At 37.8% G+C, this 22,354-nt stretch overlaps 1 long non-coding RNA gene across 1 annotated transcript; it reads left to right on the forward strand.

The window, feature by feature from the left end:
• Positions 1 to 17,584: 17,584 nt before the first annotated feature.
• LOC147652875 (uncharacterized) lies at positions 17,585 to 20,519 on the forward strand. Its single transcript, XR_015287073.1, has 2 exons — positions 17,585 to 17,676; positions 20,351 to 20,519. It is a non-coding gene; the product is annotated as an uncharacterized LOC147652875 (long non-coding RNA).
• The last annotated feature ends 1,835 nt before the right edge of the window (positions 20,520 to 22,354 follow it).

Raw genomic sequence — 22,354 nt, forward strand, 5'->3', positions numbered from 1 at the left:
ATCACTTTTTCTAGAGTTCAGGTGGAATTTGTATCTGACAGAACAGCTCCCTAAGCTTCTTGTACCAATCAAATGTACACCAAGGTCAGAACTCAGCGTTGCAGCACTCCAAGGAAGATTGAGTGGAAAGTCCTGAATTGTAAACAGGTAAGAACATTAAACATCAAGTACCAGGAATCAGCAGATGCCAGAGAATTTGTTGAGGAAGACAGCTGTTCTCTAGAGGAACCCCAGGGGAATAGGACCTGAGAACTCATTTGGCTCACCTGGCTACATTTATTTCTAAGTTTGGGTGTCCCCAGACCTTTCAGGACTTGGCTGTGTTACTGACATATTTTGGAAATTAGCTAAGCACTGACTGCTCACACACATCACAGTAATATTTACTGACCACAGAGGGAAGCTAAACAACCAACAGGGAAGCTGACAAATCCTCAATTATTACTCCGTGAGATGTGCTCCATCACTCAAGTTCTGATCACGTTCTGTAAAGCCACTGAGATGCAGAACTGTGGCGTGAACCAAGAGGAGCCCAGAGCAGAACCTTGTTTTGAATAACCATCCCAAGAACCACAAACCAAGAAGTCAAAATCAGTCTTGCTACTACACTGAGCATCTTCCTAATCAAAACCAAGTATTTAACGTGAACAACACAGTTTTTCCTAGCACCTTTTCTAGACAGAAATAAAAGTTCTATATATGGGTCTGCCAAAGGCAGTGATAAAGAACCTGGAATTCACCCCTTCTATCAGTCACTGCCCCGATGGATCCCTGTGACATGTAGCAAAACACTGATCTCAAAGGAAGAAACCTCTCAAGGCCCCAGTAGCATTTTTTCTGAGCCAGATGAAGTTTGTTGTTGCTGAACTATTTTAACTTGAAATTCCAGGTATAAAATACCAGGAATATACCTATTATAAAATAAAAACCAACAAAACAAAAGCAAGCAAACAAACAAAATCACCACCTCAAACTCAAATCAAAAATAAATGATTAATCATTTTAATGAGACTATCATTCCAGTATCATTACTCCACTATGTCAATGGAGTAATTAATAAATTTAATAAAAATTAAAAGGCATACCAGTTCAAGTTAAATGGAAAGCAGAACTTCCCCATTCAAGAAGTGAGAAAATTTTCAAGCCATTTTACTGATATGCAACTTAATATTGGAGAGGAGATAGAAAACTTTCAGGCCAAATGATCCAAAGAAAAGATAGTGTTATTTATATTGGAATTTCCATAATGAAGGGGATATATATCCATATGGCACATGAATGTCTGGAGTCCAATAACTCTTGGAAAGAAATGATAAATGCTCTAAAGGGCATAATTAAAAATTACATTCCTTTAACCTTAGAGCAATGTATTTCTGTTTGCAGAACATATACATTTACAGATCTGTTGGGAAAATCCAGGATATAAATTGAAAGGCAGTATCAGATGGTTGGTCACTGGATTTGAATGCAACAAAGATTTGCTTTCTACAGCTTGCTGATTCCCTTCAATTCTGCAGATGGGGAATATGCATTAGAAGTTGGCAATTCACAGCCATGCTTTGATGCTTAGAAATTGATTATTAAGTATTATCTCCCTTCTTCACCAAAACATTCACCCCAATATATCTAGAAGCCTATAAAAGGAAAGAAGAGGACTGCAAGTATTCTTCACAAATGCAAGTACATTAAGCACAGCAAATTGTTAGCTACCAGCACAAAAAAATACTTTATGCTTGTTTTGAAACTAATATATAAAATTATAATGAAAAGGTTTCATGTAACTCTAAAGCGTTTGTTCCACAGGGTAATGTCAAAACAAAAATGTATTTTCAGGGGGAGAAATAGGACTCCATCACTTGTTATACAACACCACAACCTGCTTGTTCATCACACAGAAACCTGCAGGGTGATCAGAGTTACCACCATGGGAGCACAAGCATCAAACTTCCTTAATTCCTCCTCTCAGTCCTCCTCCTTCACCAAATGAGGGTGAGTCATTTTACAGCCGAAGGAAATCAACAAAAAGAGGACATGCCAAAGGGGAACATGACCTGAGAATGCAGGTAAAGAAGGAAAGCACAAGTAGTTATCCTGGATTAATGGAAAGGAAAATCAGAGACAGTTCTCAGATGTGGTTTCAGGCAACTGCTTGCTTTAATTTGACCATTAATACTGAGTATCAACCACAGAATGTATCCCCTGTGACCAAAATGATAAATTTAAACATATAAATAGAGGATGGCCATTTTCTTAACCTGTTTACTGGCTAATGGTATTCAGAAAATTAAGTATACAAAGTGAAGAAAATAAACTTTATAAATCGATGTTGAAGGCTAGGTTCTGATTGCTTCAGTCCTGGGCAGTTCCATTACACCTCTTGCATCTCTTTTCATGAGTAAAGTGGAAAGCATTAGCTCTAAATCACTGCAAGACACACATAATTACTTAATCCTGTGCTAAAGGATCATGTGTGACAGTGATACAGCAGGCCCTGTGAAATACTGGAGAATCTCCTTAGTGTTTCAAAGGAACAAAAAGCTGCTCCCTCATAATCCACATCTGCAGAAGATTTATTAGAAATCTGAATTGAAGTCAAGCCTTTTAGTGGTCTCCATTTTTTCGTTGGTAAATCTAATGGCAGGACAGACTTTCCAAATGCAATAATATTGATCTGAGCAATGCAGCATCAGTAAATTAAAGTCAGCTTTTAAAAAATCTCTTCAGGCCCACTGTATCAGAGGCATATTCGATGAAAGGCTGCTGAGAAGATAATCTGAAGTCACACAGAGTCAGGGCTACACAGAAGTACAATGAAAATGCAAAGATTCAAAAAATTAGAAATGTTATTTGTTTCAATAACAAATATTTCTCTAAGTGCAAGCTCTAATATTCCAGTCTTATATTTTACAGTAGTCAACTGGAAGTTTTTAGGTGGTGTTGCAGAACCAAGGTCAATGTCAGTAATTAGATGTGGGTGATGGGTTTTTCTGGAAGAAGCAGCAAGCAAATGCTCAGGATTGTTATTTCCTTAGTTTGGAGTGTCTTGTGCTAAAATCTCTGCAGTTCTGCCTCAGTTTTGTGTCCTCCCTTTTGGCATTCAAGACAAGCAAAAAATCAATTGACAGTTTAAGGGGAAGAGACTCATCCTGTATGACAGGGAAGTTCTTCCACACTCCTGTGCAGCAGCTGTCTCCCTTTAGAAGTCCACACATCCCCCCTCTATACTGAAGAGAAAAAAGAGCTTCTTACATTCTCTCTCAGAAGGGTTATTGTTATCTGGCTGACAGCAAGACAAAGTTAACTTCAAATGCTATTTTCTAGGAGAAGTAGAGAGGTGGTGAACAGGGACCAATTTATCTAATCCTATGTACAACGTTTTTTAAACAAGAATCAAAAACTGGATCCATTGCAAATTTTCTTGTTGTGACACAAGAAGGAATAGGAAATACAAAATAAGTAGATTTATACACATATGCACAAGTTCATTCAGCTCTTGACAGGTACAACGGCTGTTGCTTAAGGTAATCCTTTAAAAACCTGAATCTGGGAACAAGCCAGATATGAAATCTGCTGTAAACCTTAAAATATGTTCTACTAACTCAACATTAAAATTCAAAGATACATTGAAAATAACCCAGAGGGTATTTAGATTTGAACCTGGAAATCAATGAGCAAATTTCAATATAAAACCTGAGTTTGGAAAACACCTGGATAATGGCAGAAACCTTTACACTTTATAGTGTTTAATAAACAGTTTGTGCCACAACCAGCAACAGAAAATAATTGAGTGAGCAATTTCCAGAACTCAGGGTGCTAATTTAAAATTGCTTCTACCTCTTCCTCTCATAGCACAATCTATTTATCTGCTTCTCAATTTACCCATCACAATCACATATTCTGCTTATGTTAGAACTTGGCTTGAAGGATCTGAAGAAAAACTATTTCTGTGCTAGTTTGCTCTTTCCTAAACTGGATTCTTTCGTGGGAACAGGACTACTATCATTTCACCATTTATTTACAGCAATAACTGTGAAGTGGGGAAAACACAGGATTAAAACAAACCACATTATTTTTCTTTAGGTTTTATATTCCTTGACTATGTAAAATGCATAAAAATGCAAAACTCATCATGTAATGTAGTAGTTTGGCTATTTAAAATAAAATAAAATGGGATACACATTCCAGGAAAATGCAGATATGACAGCATTATACCATACTACTGTATGCTTGAATGCTGTTTGTGAAAATGGATTAATCAGTGACAGGGTTAATATGCTAAGAACTAATACAATTTGCCAAATAAAGACAAGAAAAATAAAATGGTAGCCCTTGGAAGGATGAAACCAATCAAATCAGTACCGAGGGATGAACAGAAGATTTCCAAAAACACTTGAACACTGAACAAAAGTGAGGTTACAGGGACTTAGACACAGGACCCTTTCCTGGGAAATAGCTGTGTGTTTGTACAAAGTGCACCAGGCGTGAAGGAATGGAAGTTTTTGTGCTTGGTTGTTGAAGATATTTGTCAAAATTGTGTTCAAAAAGCACACAGGGACATCCTCTGATAATTGGTAATTTCTGTGTAAGTGGTAGTAATTTGTATAGCTTTATCTCTCTTCTATTTTGCATAATTTGAGGGGAATCACTCAATGTTTTAACCATTTTGACTGACAGATTTTTTTTTTGTCAGCTGCAATCACTGCTCCACCTATTCTGCAAGCATCTTACAATTTTTGCTAGTGCTCCCAGATTGACTTAAATCATCCAAAACATCCTATGTTACCCCAAAATGTCCTGTAGACATCCAGTAATCACTGAATTCTCACCACCCTTTGCTCAAGGGACAAGTGCTATCATTAAACCTTATATTTAAAACCTTATTTAAAAGCTTATTTAAACCTGTATCATGACACTCCATTTCCAGCATGTTGTTCCATAAGGAAAGAGAAGACAGCAGCTACACAAAGCCAATTAAGTTGCTTGAACTGTAAGACACTTAGATACAAGATATCTTGTATCAGCATAATGTGCAAACTTAGGCAAAAGAAAACCTGAACTCAAAAGTCATGGTTTATGTCCACAGCTGTCACTTTTGGAGCAGAAAGTTTCTGTCATCCTCTGATAGATGAAGAAGACTTTATGCAACCATCCAGTAACTATGTCATGATCTCATTTCCAATGAGGATGGCATTCTAGGATACCTAAGGAATTTACACTATTCTAACACACATATGCATATTTAATATATCTACCTATACACACTCAGTGATATCCTTCCTCCAGACCTCTACACATTGGAACATCCTGCTCAGGAGCTCAAGCAAGCAAGCTCAGTTAACTCCCTATTTAGGGAACATGACCTATGGACATGAAAAGTTATCTGAAGAGTCAGTCAAAAAGTGGCCTCTGAGAAACGTGGATACACAGAACTACAGGCAGAGGTTTTACATTTAAAAATTAAATATATGCATTCAAATACAAATATGCCACAATGCAGTACCTGCAAGAGAGGTATCACACCCACACATATCCTCAGGAAGGGCCCCACTGAAATACTACCTGAAGACAAAACTAATTTTCACAGCATGCAGGTGCTGCAGCTTCAAATTGTGTTATATTCTATAAATCTTAAAAGCATGTTTGGCATTAATGTAAGTCTCAGCTTGAATCAGGCATGACAGTGGTCTAAGGAAAAGGGCACCCACTGCCCTCACTGCCTTGGTGGTCTTTGTTCACACTGTTGTTCCTCTGCAGAATGATGTTCAGCACTGCCACAGTAAAAGGATGCACTGCCTCTACTGCTCTGCCTCCCTTCTGCAGCCCTACACGAGACTTCATGAAATAAAGGAGTTTTTCCCAAAGTCTCTCGACACTATTGAAAATGCAGCTTCTTTCACAGACTTTGGCTGGATTTAGCACATTAACTGCAGCTACCTATTCCTTCTGTAGCACAGAGGTGACAGCATTGCGAGGTAACAACACCCTGAGGAACAAGACAGGTATAAACACACAAAATAAGATATATTCTTCTGTTTGACCTTTCCTCTCCATAGCGAGATGTGGGTGGAAAGCTTTTAACCCCTCTCCACTCTTGCCCATACATAAATTCCTTCTATCATTTCCCCTATGCCTATTTTTTTTTCTGCCCTTGAAAGATTTTTCTTGGTGATGAATGAGCTAAGAGAGACTGAAAACATGAGCTGAAATAAGCATTCAAAAAGACCAAATGTTGATGCAAAAAAGGTAGCCACAATATTCCAGATCTTGATCCAGAACTTGCTCTTTTTTTTCTCACATCAGACTTTGCTCCAAGTTCATCTTTAAGCCAAAACCTTTGCAAACAAAAAAAGTCTCATATGGGCAATTTTGGAATTGATTAAAAGCAAATAGTTTGCAATAGAATCTCGCTTGTGGAACACTTTACCACAAGATATTGTTAGGTTTAACTAGATTAAAAAATGATTGAGTATTCCTGTTACCCATTTATTAATATTAAAAAGAGATGGCAGGGCTCTGAGAAGATTAAAATTACATGCTTTGGGGCTTAAGCTAATTTTACTGGGGATTTAGCAGAAGCCCCCTCTGCAAACAGGTCATTTACAGCATCTTTCCAAAGGTTTTCTTGTGTTTCCTTCTGAAAGCAGCTCATACTCAGCTGTCTCAGGAGCTGTATCTCAGGGACAGGCATTTCACAGGAGACTTGCTGATTTTATTATCAAGTGGCAAGTTTTGGCTATCAGAAAGTGAAATGGCTAAGGCTCTATCAGGCATCAGGGATTGCTGACCCTAGGCAGGGGATGCCTGTAGAGACAGAACGTGAAGATCAGGGTAATGTTCAGGTTGCTAAAAAATACCTGCAGCAACCCATGTGAGAGAAACACCTTGTGTGGCCAAAGTTCCACATAGTAATATTTAAATATTGTAATATTTATTTTAAGACTACAGTGAAGTGCAGTGTTTTGCCAGTGAGCTAAGGCAAGGATGAGGTCTGAGTCACAAAAATATTTATCAGGAAGCTAAGGTAGCCAAGACAGGATAAACAAATTGATTCCATTTGTTCAGGAATTCTGGTAATTGCAGTTCCTGGCTAATCCACAAATAGCTAAAACAGGATTAATTAATGGACAGGTGATAGAGGAGATGTGTAAAGGTGGCTGGGTGTGCCCAGGGCATCGGTCAGTGGGTCAGTGGGTATGGGGTCAGTGTCTTGTGCATCACAGAATGGTTTGGGATGACAGGGACCTTAAAGATCATCAAGATCCAATCCTCTGCCACAAGTAGGGACTCTTTTCTCTACTCCAGGTTGCTCAGAGCCCCATCCAGCCTGGCCTTGGACACTTGAACACTTCCAGGGACAGCTCAACAGGAAAGAATTTCTTCCTAAGATCTAGCCTAGACTTACCTTTTTTCCATTTAGAGCCATCACCCCTTGTCCTATCACTAGTTTTGTGATCCTATAATTTTTTTCTATGTCCTTTTAACACTATTTTCCATTTCATTTCTGTCCTATTAAATTGTCTTTATCATAACAAAGAGTTTTACCTTTCTCCCATTCTCATCCCCAGTGGTGGGGTGAGTGAGCAGCTGTGCTGTGCTTAGCTGCCTGCTGGGTTAAACCACAATGGGGTCCTTGTATTCCAGCTACATTACCAGGTAGACACTCTTCCAGGGAAATTTCCTGGCCATTTAAATGTTCTTCTTTCATTGCTTAGTGGGGGGCATTCCATTAAAATATGAAGAGGCCTGTGGTTATTAAACAGAAATTCACCAGCTGCACCCTCCATACCTAGAGACTCTCAGTGCAGTGAAAGCACATTTGGAGTTGTGCTCCAGCCACAACCAAGAAATGGCTTTTAAAAGCTACTTCAGGAGATGGTGACAGCCTAGATGCAAAATCAGACAGCTCAGCACTGGTTGAGCTGCATCCAAAAAGCATCCCCTGCTTATGGTCTGCTGTTGAGTGACCCCTGAATCCAACACAGCCACAGGGCTTCCTTCCTCTTTTTGGGGCAGAAAAAGCTGTGGGACAGGGTCAGACCTCAGAGAACAGCAGCAGTGCCAGCAATAACAGCACTCAGTCTATCCCCAGTAGCTGAACTGTCTCTAATAATTTTCCCATGATACTAAACTTGCTACTGATTGGATTTAGATACAGATCTTGTTGTGCAATTGCAGGATAATAAGAATGCATAAAGTGTGCAACAGCCACTAAAGCATCCTTTTAATCAACTAGTCAGGCACAAAATTCACATCACATTTATGTTTCTGGGCTTTTCCTGTGAAATACAGTGACTCTGCATAACATAAATTGAGAATCTGAGCCCTGTGTTTTTGTTTTCTGTGCACCAAAGAGTGGTTTATTATAAGGCACTTCAACTAAGACCCCTTACATAACCTTGGTGCTGAGGGTAAACACCAGATATTTATTCCTAATGACCACAGTCATTTGGGGAGGCAATAAAACAAAACTAGAAACAGAAGAGCTTTAGTCTTGCTTTAGAAGCATTTAATTAACTTACCTTCCAAAGCCCAGCTCCACTCCTTCTAGGTTTTTTGTTTTATTCACAAGCAAACAATCACTGGTTTTGACAGCTTTGTTTACTCTCTGCAGTCACTGCTGAGTGCCTCAACTTCCTGATCTTTAGCTCTGGCTGTTGTCTCATATAAATAATATAAATATAAATATGAGTATAAATATAAATATAAATATGAGTATAAACATAAATATAAATATAAATATAAATATAAATATAAATATAAATATAAATATAAATATAAATATAAATATAAAAAATAATTTTTGCACAGAACTTCTAGTATCTCTACTATCTAAATTATTACTCATTAGTTACCAACATATTGTTAATGCTCTTTTTTTACCCCCCCAGAAGCCATTATAGACTTTTCCATCTCTCATTGGCTGGAGAGCAACAGACATTGGCACAGAACTGGTCAATAATGGTGACCAGTTTGTCAAAAATATCAAGTGAATCATCAAAATAGGATTTTAAAGCATAAAGTAGGTATTTTACAGTGGAAGTAAAGAAAGTAAAGAAAAAAGTAAGTAGGGAAAGTAAAGAAAAGTTCAAGTAGCTGCAAAAAGGATTCTTCTGCTGTAGTAATACTTACTGGAAATTTGACAGCCAAGAGAGAGGTTTTATATCATTAAAAATTTTGATTAATAAAGATTAAAACCTTACAGTCAAGACAAGATTAAATTAAATACTTCAATTTATCTCAGATTTTCTTAAGGTCACATTTTCTAATGTAAAGTATTTGTCAGTGCTGACATGGAAGTTGTGTTATTTCTTCATCAATTTGAATTTGCAGCTTTCTGCTTAGCATTTTTTTGGCTGAAAATTTCAGCCCAGCTGTAACAATTGGTTAATTCAGTAATGAGAAATGCCTGACTCATTTCTTGACTAATTGCTCAGTTGCCTTGTGCACCGTGACAAACAGACAATCTCTCTGGTACATCCACAGTAAAGTCTGCTTCTTTCTGAATATACCATGGTGTGCAAGGGATAAGAAGAGACATTTCTGGGTATTTCAGAAGGAAAAATGCTGGTTTTTTAATCTCAATGAAGAATGCAGTTTCCCCCTGTGTCACTGGAAGACCTGGTTGAAAGTTCAAACATGAGAAAAATGCCACACACACTTTGTACTGAGAGTGACTGGAACATGTTTGCCCAGAGATTTTGTAGAGTTTTTATCCTTTGAGATACTCAAAGTTCAGCTTCTCATGGCCCTGAGCAAGCCCTTGCACTGAGCAGGAGGCTGGAACCACACAGCCTCAAGAGGCTTCTACCAACCTCAGCACTTCTGCACTGCTCCTTGGTCCTGCATACATTTCCCCCAGAAGAAAATGTTACAGGTTTCAAATCTCATCTGTTCCTCCCCCAGAGCATTTAGCAGTTCTTAGACAGCCTTGAGATGACACTGAGCAGATGCCAAAGAGCACACTGTCACCCTCACAAATGGAAACTTTAACTCCTGTACCACAGAGACATTTTCCTGCTTTCTGCTACTTCTACACCATGATCCTTGCATTCTTGGCTGCACTGTGATCCAATTTTAATAAAAACTGTGGAAGCTATTCCCAACCAATGTGTTCTCTAACATGTTACTCTGCCACCTTCCTGTAGCTATTTAACAAGTATTCAAGAGATGGGCAAGACAATTAATATTTTCTGCTCTGAAAGAGGAGTATCAGTCAGCTACAACAAATGGATTACCTAAATTTCTACCTCTGGGAAGCACCTGAGTCTCTTTGGGGATTTTTTGTTTTTTGTGTGTTTGGGTTTTTTTAAAGACACTTGTAAGTTGTACAATTTGATGCTTTGTGTTTTCAGTAATTAACACACTTCTCTCTCTCACTGAAGGAATTTTAAATATTGCTCTATCTCCACTTCTACCCTTTTGCTGTGGTGTTATGAAACTCATCTTAGATACACAGGAATTTCTCACTCAGCTGCATAAGGACTTATAAACATTGTAAATCTCACTTTAAAGACAAGTAAATAAAAGTCAGGTATAGACATATTTTGTTTTAACACAAGGGCATCTTTAATACTTAAAATAATTATTGTCTGAGCTACTTAAATTCTTAGTAATAGTATTTACAAATGCAAATCCATTTCATAAAGCTTGAGCTGCAATTTTAAAAAGTCTACAAATTGTACATGGTCACAGCTGGGGTTTTTCTTAAATAAAAGGGAAAGTCAGAAGCCTCCTCAAGATGGTTTAGGGAGTTTTTTTTGGTTTGTTTTTAAGGGGAAATTCAAGGCTGTAGAGTCATTCAGGCTGGATGGATTTTTCTTTCTGTTCTCATTCTCCAGTACTGAAAAAACTGGAAAAAAAAAAATAAATAAACAACAATACAAAACAAACAAACCTCACCAAAACCCAACTTACTTCTGCAGACAGCATCTGTGTGCAAGGATCACACATCAGCAGCTGTAAATATACTGCCAACAGACTCTGGTAACAGACTTAGATAGCAATTCTCTGTGCTCATGTCTTTTACATTGTCTTGGGGTAGTTCTGCCTTGTTCTGTTTCACTCACACATTTTCTACCACACTGCAGCAGAAATGCAGCTGTCAGGTGTTCTCACAATTTACATATATCCTGTCAGCTCTCCATGCACCTGATCCAACATCAAGAAATTTTCAGGTAAATCTAGCTTGGAGGAAAAAAAAAAATAAATACACGAGTCAATCACTTTTGTCACATAGCTCTGCTAACAAACATGGACTTTCCAAATCAGTGTTAATTTCAGCAAAAGTTTCTTTTAAGATACAGCCAGGTGACATCTAAACCCATTAGAGTGAAGCATTTCAAACTCCCAGAAGTGAAACATTGCAATTTTTGTTTTGAATTTGTTTCTGAGTGTTAGGATTATAGTATGAAAAGGGATACTTAAGAGTCACCTCTACCTGCCCCTACCATAATGTTTCAATCAATCCCAAATAATTTCCATTTTCCCCTCTGGGAAAAACGCTCTCATAAAGACTTCATGCTGGCAGATTACTTCTAATGGGAATTCATACAAGCTTTCAAACACTAAAGTCTGTCACAGCATTGTAAAACTTTCTGCATTCACAGAATGTGAGAATACTAAACCCTCTACTGATAGCTACATCAGCAAAAGCCTATTCCTTGAATGCATTTATCATTTCATGACTAAAAGATGATTCAGGAATTCTTAGTACTGAATATCCACCAAGAAAACTATATTCTTTAGAACCTCTCACTACTGCCATGTCCATGCATATACATTCAAGTATCCCTCATATATAGCCCCATTTTTTAAAATTATTTTTCACACAGTTCTCAGAGGCAGTTTTCGTTCACTTTCTCCTCTCACAACAGAGGTCAGTAATTGTACTATTTTTGCTCTATTCTCACTCCAGTCACTTCTGCTCTGAGTGTTCATGCCTCATCTTGTCTCTTTAGGTTTCACACTTCTGAGTGCGTGGTCTATACCTGACTTCATATCAAATTTTAAGAGATTCAGGTGCTGGTCTTCTCTAGGTAGTAATAACTTGGTCTGTGCTTTTCTGAAACCAAATTTCATATGCAAGATGTTTCAGCCAGACGACATAAAACCCAAACAAGAGGAATTAACTCAGGTTATGAGCTTAAGGCAATTATGAGAACTGCAAATAACAAAAGGAACATTCTATTAATAGCACCATCCAGAGAGAAAGACACAGGACCTGGAAAAAGACTGCATTTTTAACAGCCAAATAGAGTCTGACACAGCAGCAAAATATCAGCCAAATAAGCAACCAGCAACTAATTTGTTAGGCCTGCTTAGCCCACCAAAAGGATGATTGATGACAAGCAGTAATGCCAACTGCTTACACTGAATACCTTGAAGAGTAAACCCTTGCAGCTCAACATTCTTAAAGGTTGTTAAAGTGACATTTCAGACACAGACCTAAATCCAATATCAAGATTTTCTACTTACTGTGCAGAGCATCAGATAAATTCTTCAAATATTTTGCTGCTCTATTGGTATCATCTTTGTTCTTTTACTTTTTTAAGAGCTGAGGCTGAACCTCAAGCACTCAAACAAGTTCCAGGTAGGGTGGACAAACACTGCTACAATATTGTGCTTTGTCTTTGCAACATCCTTGGTTTTTTTAACTGTCCCTCTCTGGAGATAGGAAGCATTTTACAAAAAGAAGTATTATTAAGAACTATTTAACAACAAAGTTCACTTTTGAAATGAAAACGTACAATAAAACTCTAATACTTCTAGTAACTTCAGTTCATTATAGAGAACTCGTGCTTTCCTTCCTATTCTCATAATTTCAGTATGTGGAAGTAAACCAGGTTAGCATGAACTTCTTTGAGTCTTTTCTATCCAGTGTACATTATAAATTCATTTTGCACTGATCAGAATCACAACCTGGAGCTTTATAATTTCCCAGACAGTTTAGTTTCCCACCTGGAAGATAATTCACTCAATAAGGTATAAAAGGACTTGTAGGTAAAAAAGAATGAAGTAATTCAGGCTAATCAATAAGAAAGTTTGAAGCATAAGGCTTCAGGATGTTAAATTTAACTGTCTAGCAATGATTTTTCCCAGTTTTAAAAAGCCGGCACTAATTCAGCTTTAATCTCAAATCACCGTGTCAGACTGGCAAATCAAATCACCTAAAGCAGAACTGCATCACAAATGCCCAAGTCAGACCTCAGAACCAAAACGACAGCACCTTATTTTCCCATTTTGTATAATAGCAAAGACCCTAAATCAGGCAGGAAGACACAGGTTAACCCTTGTGACATCCAACAATTTGCAGGGTTCCACAATTAAATCCAGGGGGGATTGTCCCTGCCAATGGCAGGGGGTTGGAACCAAGTGCTCTTTAAGGTCCCTTCCAAACCAAACCATCCTATGATTTTATGACTTGAAAGAATCAATAAAGTTATTAAATACATATCATATACTATCAGGCAGGGAACAAGAGAGTGAAGTCACACTTGGGAGAGAAAAGGTAGTAGCTTTTTTTTTTCTCACTACCCAAATCTAGTTTAATTTTCATGAAATTAGAACCACAGAATCCTTTGGGTTGGAAAAGAGCTTTAAGATGATTATGTCCAATGTTAAGCTAACAGGACCAAGCCCATCACTAAACCACATTCACAAGTTCCACATTTACACATCTTTTAAATGCCTCCAGGGACAGTGACTCAGCCACTTCCCTGGGCATTTTCAAATGCTGATAATTTTCTCAAAGTTGAGCCTGTTTTGGCAATGGACTGTTAAGTAAAGTGATGTACCTCTGTTTATCTCCACTCATGAGCTTTCTCATCCTATTTTCTCCCCTCTCCTGATGATTAGCTTCTACATGAGAAGCTGGGTGGGAATGTGGTCCCTAATTATGATTAACTCATCACAAGAGTATGTGTGATGTCTGCAACAAGGAGTCCACAAAAAGAGAGAAAGTTAAAAACAAAAAGAAATTAAATGAGGATTTTCAGAACATAAAGCACAGTTCTAGGCTGATTTGTTGCCCACTAAACAGAAAGAGAAAATGTTCCTTGTCTGAGTGAAGCAGCCAGAACATCTATTTTGTGCAATACTAAATATAACATTACAGCTAATCTGTTCAATTTATAGCACCAAGATAGCTTTTCTTGCTTCTGTTGTCTGGGCTATTAAAACATATCACCATAATAAAATTATATCTATCAGGGTGCCATGGTCTAACCTCAGCTGGCAAGTAAGCCCCACACAGACACTCAATCACTCTCCCATAGTGGATGAGGGAAGAGAATCAGGAAAGAGAGAACTCATGTGTTGAGATGAAGACAGTTTAGTAGATACAGCAAAAGTTGTGCACACCAGCAAAGCAAAGCAAGGATTTCATTCCCTAATTCCCACGGGCAGGCAGGTGTTCAGCTATCACTCTTAATGTGCCTCTTTCCTTTTTATCCCCCTGGCTTTATATGCTAAGCATGAGGCCCTGTGGTTTGGGATGTCCCTTGGGTCAGCTGTGGCCACCTGTCCTGGCTGTGTCCCCTCCCAGTGTCTTGTTCAGCAGTCTGTGGTCACCTAACACCCTTTACTGAGAGGACTCTTGTCCCTCCTGCTTTGCAGAATCCCAAGCGAGGAGCCACAAGTAGGCTGCTGGTGTCCTGAGACCAAGCACTGCCTGGAAGACAGGTAGTGCTGGAGAAACATTTTTCTTGTCTTCCAAATTACTGACACCCTGTCAGCACTCTCCTTAGCCAAGAAAGAATCCCACTCAATTTTTTTGTCCAATTCTGGTGTTGCCTGGGAATGAGGGCTGTCTGCCCAAGGACTGAGGCAGCTGGCCTGGTGGAAGCAGCACAGGACACCGATCAGGAGCACACTCCTTAGCTATTTGTCCCTGGACCCCATGCTTTTCTAACAATTGTCTCTGAGACACAAGCTCTGGGCTCTGTGAGACCTTGATCTCTGCTGGAGCTGGCTTTGGAGAATGTCCAAAGCCGGTTAGGAAAAGTCTTTTTCAGACATATGTCTGTGCTGAATACATAAATCCTGCCAAAATAGCGCATCTCCTTGAACTCCTGTGATTTCAGGCAGGAGGGATGGAACCCTGGTTTTTCTGACACAGAAAGACAGTTGTCATTTATAAAAGCTTGGAATATCTTGCTTTTGAGGTAAAGAGAAGTCACTCAGTCCCTCTCCCTCATAGCTGCTCTAATGAATCTACAGGATGATTTGCGAGAGGCTACGTTAGAATTGGCCCACCTTGGGTGATTTGATTCCCAACCCAGTTCTGTGAAGAAGGCAAAGAAAGATCAGAGCAAACCTCAGCTTCCCTCAAACCTCTTGTTCTTTCACGTAACAGATTTATATTAGGAATTGCTGAAAGCTCTACACACATTTTCATGTATTATTTCTGAGACTGCCTAAGAGGGAATGAAACTTCAAGCACACCAATCTGCACTTTGTTCCTTGTACTTGGCAGTGTCAGAAGTGGGCTACCAAGCTGAGGCCAGGGCCACAAAGGTGAGGGAAGCACTCTCACTGCAAGTCAAGCTATTTTAGAGGTCCTGTGACTCAGCTGTTTCTTAGATCTAAATTCCTGTTCTCATAAATTCTGTTAGGAAGTCTGGCCTGTCCCATTTGGATGTGCCTTTGGCATTAGAAAAAGCTGCCCAGGTTCCTCCAGTCATGGATGAAAATCACACACACCTGTGGCTGGGGCAGGAACAATTTTTCCTCAATCTCCTGGCAGTCATAATCACCCCATGGACATGGAAGCTGCTGATCCATGTTTCAGGGAGTGCCAGCAGAAGAAGCTTTTGGGAAACCTGATGCAACTCTCCAGGTTCAGCAACAAAAGGCAAGTCCAATATAATTTTTGTCACAAAAAATTTCTTTAACCATTGTCATTATTCTCTACTTAATTGCTGGTTTTGGCATTGATTATTGAACTGCAGTAAGGTTACTAATGACAACGTTCTAATCCAAAACCCCTTTCTGTGAAGAGTCATCTCAATCTCTTTGCTCCTTTCCATCTGACAACACAACATTTCCTCTTTGAACTTCTGCTTTCTTTGAATAGATTCTTTAGAATCTCAGTTCTTTCAACCTGTTTTTTTTGGTTGGTTATGTGAGTTTTGTTTTTTTTTTCCTTCTTTGAAATTGTTTCCTTTTATAGGATAGAATAAATCAAGCAGAGTACAGATAGAAGTAAGAACAAGGCATCCAAATAATCTTTCATTATAATTTTTTTCCTTTTCACCAAACTAAGATCAGAGGATGGCAGAACGACCTTAAATACAAAGGATGTGACTCTTTTTTTTGAAATTTTCAATTTCAAGAATTTGTTTCGATATAAAAAGTTGTTTAATTCTGTACTTACATGAAATATTGCAAAATCTCAGTCTTTCTGCCCTTTATTTGTGAGAGCATAGCACAAAGGTACTATTTTATTGCAAAGATGCTGTAAAACATTAAAGAAAGTAGGTGGCTATTTAGGCTTTAATTTTTTTAAAAAAACATATTTAGAGAGAAAGTTTTAATGATTCAGTGTGGGAACTGATGTTGATCTTGTTGATCTTATTTGAAGCACCAAACCACATTGGATTTTTGGTAAAAGAATTTTTTCTTCCTGTGGTCTGGTACAGAGTCTAATTTTGACTCTTTTGATCATTAGTTGCTGATACTCTGTGCCTTATTTTTTCAATTTTTTATTTTTTATTTTATTTTTTTATTAATTTTTCCAATTTTTATTACCTTTCCTGTGAGCTCTTCATGGATTTAGACAAGCAGTTACTTGAAGCAGAAATATCCAGGTGTGGCATAACATAATGAGCCATAGCTGAAAACTTTCTATGTAATAGAAATACAACTGGAAATCAGTCATGCTAACAAAAAATAGATTGGCCACACTGACCTAATTTTTTTTCCTTCACCGTGGTCATCCCACTGTCTTCCCAGAACATGAAATTCCAGTAGTAGCAGTATGTATAATTCTATTTGTGTTTTTCCTTTTATCACATATTATGTGGCAGTTTTGTTCTTTTATTTTTTCCCTTGGAGAGAGGCAAAATTGCAGAGGCTGTGGCCTATGAAGTTGAATTACTCTGGGTAGTGTGATGGTATGGCCAAAATTCTCTTAAACACCGACAGTTTTTGAAATCAGGAAAGAAGTAAACTTTGTAACAAATACAGATCCAATAAATGTTATTGAAGTTCCATTAAAATTTCATTAGACTGTTCAGCCATACTCTTCACACTCCATTCCTTGTCTTCATGGGGTAAATCAGATATTAATACACATATATTTTTGACAGATTTTGATAACTTTGCTGCTTTTTAGAGATTAAATCTGACAAGCCAGCAGACCCATTCTATGGCTGGGGATAGAGAGGTGGCAATAACAGGAATTCTTTTAGGCAGGGGAAGCTGCAGTAATATTGATGAGCAGTTTTCAAATAAAGCAGAAATTAGTGAAGTGTATTAAGAAATCCTTTAAAGTCTCAAAGCATTGTCTCTTTTCCATTTCAATAAAATCACAGTAAATTTCTGTGAAGAGCTTAATGACAGAACCATTTGCTGTTGTAGTGGCTGTAAAGAAAAATGACTTCATGAACATGAAGAAACAACGAAATGTTGCAACACTGGCTGTTAATATAAAAGCCTGTTTTTCCCAGGCCAGGGAATGTAAGTCTTGTTTACTAACATTGCAATTTATAAAGTCTTGCACAACCTTATTACAAATAAATAATCACACCTAAGAACAATTCCATTAATTTCCTGAAATAAGGTTGCAAAGCTGAGTGCACAAAAGCTAAGGAACATTAAAATTTATGTTGTATTTTGTTCCTATATTTTTCCTACAGCCATTTTCCACTAAGTAAACTGAAAATAAAAATTGCATTATGTGGAGAAACAGTCATGCCCTCAGGAAGGGTCAGTAGGGAGAGTTGCCTTCACTGTGTAGATCCATGTGCTTTTTTATTCTCTACCTGCTATCCTCAGGATGAAATATGCTTTGATAGCCTAACTTTCAAATGATTAGTGGTAAGATGGGCTGTCTTGGCTGAAATCTTGCAAAATATTTTTAGCCTAGCGTGGACATTTAGCATGCAAAAACATCAGTTTTAGTGTTTTAGGCCTGTCAAATGAAGTTCTTTGCTGCCAAAATCAAGATCTTGGTTTTAGTAGATAACCTTGATCAGACTGAGGTTGTGATGGTGGAGAAGAGATCAGATTCTAGAAGTTAGTCCTGGTCCTGGAGACATCCCACTTCCCCACCCAGTGTTCAGCACTCATTAAAATTGCAGCCTTTTGTCACATTCATTTTTTAAAAGTAAAAGGAAGGATTAATTACTGCCTAAGATCTCTGTTATACCTCCTTTAAAAGGTCTAATTCAAAGCACATAAAATTCTAACAGAAAAGCTTGAAATTAGATTGTTGCACATTTTTACAGAGAGAAAGAGGCACGTCCCTCTACAGCCCTGAGAGAACCTTGAACTCCTTAGCATACATATTAGAAATTAGGGGAGATCTTTGTATTCCCAGTAAATTATCTTCTGACCAAACCCACTCAGTCACACACTCCTTTTGCAAGCACAGCTGGATGCCTCCTCTGCATTTTTCTAAAATCCCAGTGTGAGTCTGGACAAGGGGAGGATAAAACTCACAGCTATAGACCATTGCCTGAGGAAGTTGTTTTCCATTTCTTTGTGTCCCCGTTGCCTGAGGAAGTTGTTTTCCATTTCTTTGTGTCCCCATTGCCTGAGGAAGTTGTTTTCCATTTCTGTGTGCCCATAAGACCCTGGTGTATCCCACAGAGGAGATGTGCCAGCTCTTCTCGCTCTGTCTACCTGTGCACACTGTTTATGGGACAGGAATAGATCTCGAGGAGCAGATTCTGTTATTTCCATTTGTTCTGGCTTTGCTGTCCTTGCTCCACTGAGGGAAGTTTATTTCTCCATTTGGATTTTCACAGCTGGCCCTTATTTCAACCTAGATAAACTGATCCCCTACAAAGACAATATCCAGAGGTAGCAAAATTTTCTGCTGACTCTTGGCCCAGATGTTCAGCTTCCAGCTGCTTACGATTGCTGAATAGGTTTTGATTCATAAACAGGCAGTATTGACAGTAATCCCTCACAAAGCCATTCCTTCATATCAGGCATTTGCAGCACATAAATCCTATTCTCTGAGGAAAATACATTATGTTTTCTCCTTTTATATACTCAGAAACACTGCATAGAGTATATAATATCATTCCCTCATAAAGAAATTTAATAAAAAAGAACACGTAGCCATAACCTGCTTCCATCAAGGTGTGCAAATGCATCACACTTGCATGTCACTGGAGGTGTTGTCAGAATGGAAACAACAGTAAAAATTGCAGTGACTTGTTCTTTTCATGGATGGATGGATGGATGGATGGATTTCTTTTTTTTTTCCACTTCAGATTTCATCTGATCAGCATTGTCTCTCCAGGAAGTTTGTTGCTTCTCAGCAGGACTTTAACAATAATTTATTAAGCTACTACTGTAAATTCTGCTGGCTACTCAAAGGGAACATTTAGTCTGCTTTGTGTATCAAGTCATTGAGCTTCTAAATCACTTACACTCATCTAATATCTGAATCAGACACCTACAGAAAGAGAAATTGCACAGGGAGTCAAAGATTCAAATAGGAAAAAAGTAATATCACTGATTGAATTACCTGGTCAAATTTAGAGATGGTCAATGAACCAAAGACAAATGGATGATTTCTTTTCCATTGCAATGATGTGTTACTGTCAGACTTTTGTTGTACATTTTAAAACAAAACATAAATTGGAGATATTGTTAATGTAACAGTATCTTGACAGTGAAAAAAACAGTGCATAAACCAGCATTGATGTATATTTATAAAGGTGCTTTATGACCATAATCAATGTGCTAAAAGAAAACACAGTTTTGCCAGCTAATAAGCACAGGTGATAAGTGTGTTTTGTCTGTGTGAAGAAAGAACAAAGAAAACAAGAGAAAATTAAACTGGAATGTTTAAATAAAGAAAATATATCATCCACCAGGTAAAAAGTCAAGAGGCTCATCCACTTTCATGGTCCAAGTAATTTTTGATCTCTCTTGTAAGATGGCAGGGGATCATTCCTGTATAAATGAACCTAAGCCTGTGTAAATAAAAAGCAGATTTTAATTGACTTCAGGTAACTTTGAAGCAGTGCCATGGATAAAATTATTTTAAACTGTTTGCAATATATAGAGGTGAAAGTAACCTAAATGCCTAGAAAAAATTGTACCTTAACTTTGGTTTATTAATTTACTAGTCACTGCTGATTTTGTAACATAACCCCTTCCTCTCTTTGGGCAGGATGCATCTTTAACACCAGTAACTCAGAGCATGAAGTAACCAGAGAGAGCTAAGGGAAGTACAGGGGTTTGCAGAGAGCCCCTGTACAACAAGGAACATTTAGTGAAGTAAGCACCTGCTCTGCTACCAAGATTGATGTTCCCAACTAATAAAACTCTTGTGAACCTCTTATCCATCACTTGAAGTCTTCTAGAAATTTTATATGATAAAATACACATATACAAAATCACTTGCCACAACTCTTTCATTTGTTTTAAAGAAAAAAAGAGAAACACATTATTTATGAGATCCAACTGTAGGGACAGTTAAGCATTTCCTCTAGGTTGACTCAGCAGGGAATCTGATGCTGACTCGTACTCGTGGAGTGACTGCCCAGGAACATTTGCAGTAGCCATCAGAAGGATTTATAACACCACAGCTCAGCAAGACATGGCTTAAAACATCACCTGTCTTTATGAAGGACATTGTATTTCATCACTGGGACTCCAACTAACCCATAGCTTCTACAGATTTTTTTTAAAAGCTCATGTGGTCAAGAAATCTGTGTCCACATATGTTGCCTGAAATCTTTTGGATGACAATCAAACCATTTCCTCTTTGTTTTATTTTTATGGTTTTGTTTTGGTTTTTTCTGTGGTATTTTGTCTTTCCTTTCCATACCTGTTTTTTTATACTACTTGTCTATTCCAATCTGCCCAGACAGAGCTGGGGAACCTCCCCTGCTCCTGCCAGTGCTAACCTTGTTCTCAATATTGCCAGTTCTCCTTTATGTGTATTGGGCAGGATGGCTTGGCCACCTTGTATTTACCTTATTCTTTATTTGGCAAATTTTTTATCAAGTGGGTGTCTTCAGGTTTTATACCTTCAGTCATCACATTGCTCAGATGCTGGACCAGTATTACAAAAAGGTCAGGTGTTGTTGGTGTGCTGTTAGACTATTTTAGTGTGTTTATATCTGGGTTCAAGGCCAGCTGACATTTTTTTTTTACCTGACTAATGAATTTTTAGTTTGAAATTGTCACAGTCCTCTGTTTTGGCTACATCAGTCTTCTCTGTTTACAGCAAATAAAATGTATATTAGATAACATGGGAAGTCTGAAGGCAAACCTTCTCCAGAGAGGTGCATTGTCCTAATTCTTTCAGTTTGGACATCCTCTTCTTTGTGTGAATAATGAAGGTAATGACTCAGCCAGATTTACTTAAAATAGCTTCTATAACTCCACATAAAACCTGTGTCTCTATTTGTGGTGTGTTTGCCTGCACTCTGTCTAATACCTGCTGCCACATTTTCCTCCTCTCTTGAGAGTCTTTAGATTAACAAATGCCACACTTGTGTCTGTATTGGCTCCAGAGGTCAGACTGCAGAACAGCATCTCCACTAAGGAGAAATAAAAAAACCAAAACAACATAATCTAGTCACTGCTGCATCAGAATAACAACCACGAGACATGAATTTCACTCCTGACTCTATCAATATCAGTTTGTATGGCTTTGAGCAAATAATTCTGTTTTCTGCCCTTTCAGTTTTCTTATTAAAAAAACAAAAATAGAGTTTGTTTTTTCAGTTACATCCATTAAATTAAAGTATTTTAAATAATGTGTGAAAATGAAATATGGCTTACCATTTTGAGGTTTATTTGAATTGATTATCTTTCCCTCACAATCCAGTGTGAAAAAAGATCTGCAGAATGAAACAGAAAAAGGATTAAGATTCAGTACTGTAGGACAGTTTCATTGCCAGTGTTGACTTTCCTGTTTTCTTTTAGTTTAGGAGAGGAAAATAAGCTCCCTTTGTGTCCTGTAATTTTTCATTTAAACGTAATTGCTAAATTATTCCATGTTGGCTTAAAATTTTGGAGTAAAAATATTCTTTAATTGTTATGTTAGCAAGAGATAAAAAAAAAAAAAACACAAAAAAAACCAAACCAGCAAATAAATATATTTGGTAGACAAATAAACTAAAAATGTATTTATTTATTTATTTCATTGGTTTGTTGGTTGTTT

Source organism: Cyanistes caeruleus, chromosome 5, assembly GCF_971803275.1.
Source record: "Cyanistes caeruleus chromosome 5, bCyaCae1.hap1.1, whole genome shotgun sequence".
NCBI classification, from domain to species: Eukaryota; Metazoa; Chordata; class Aves; order Passeriformes; family Paridae; genus Cyanistes; species Cyanistes caeruleus.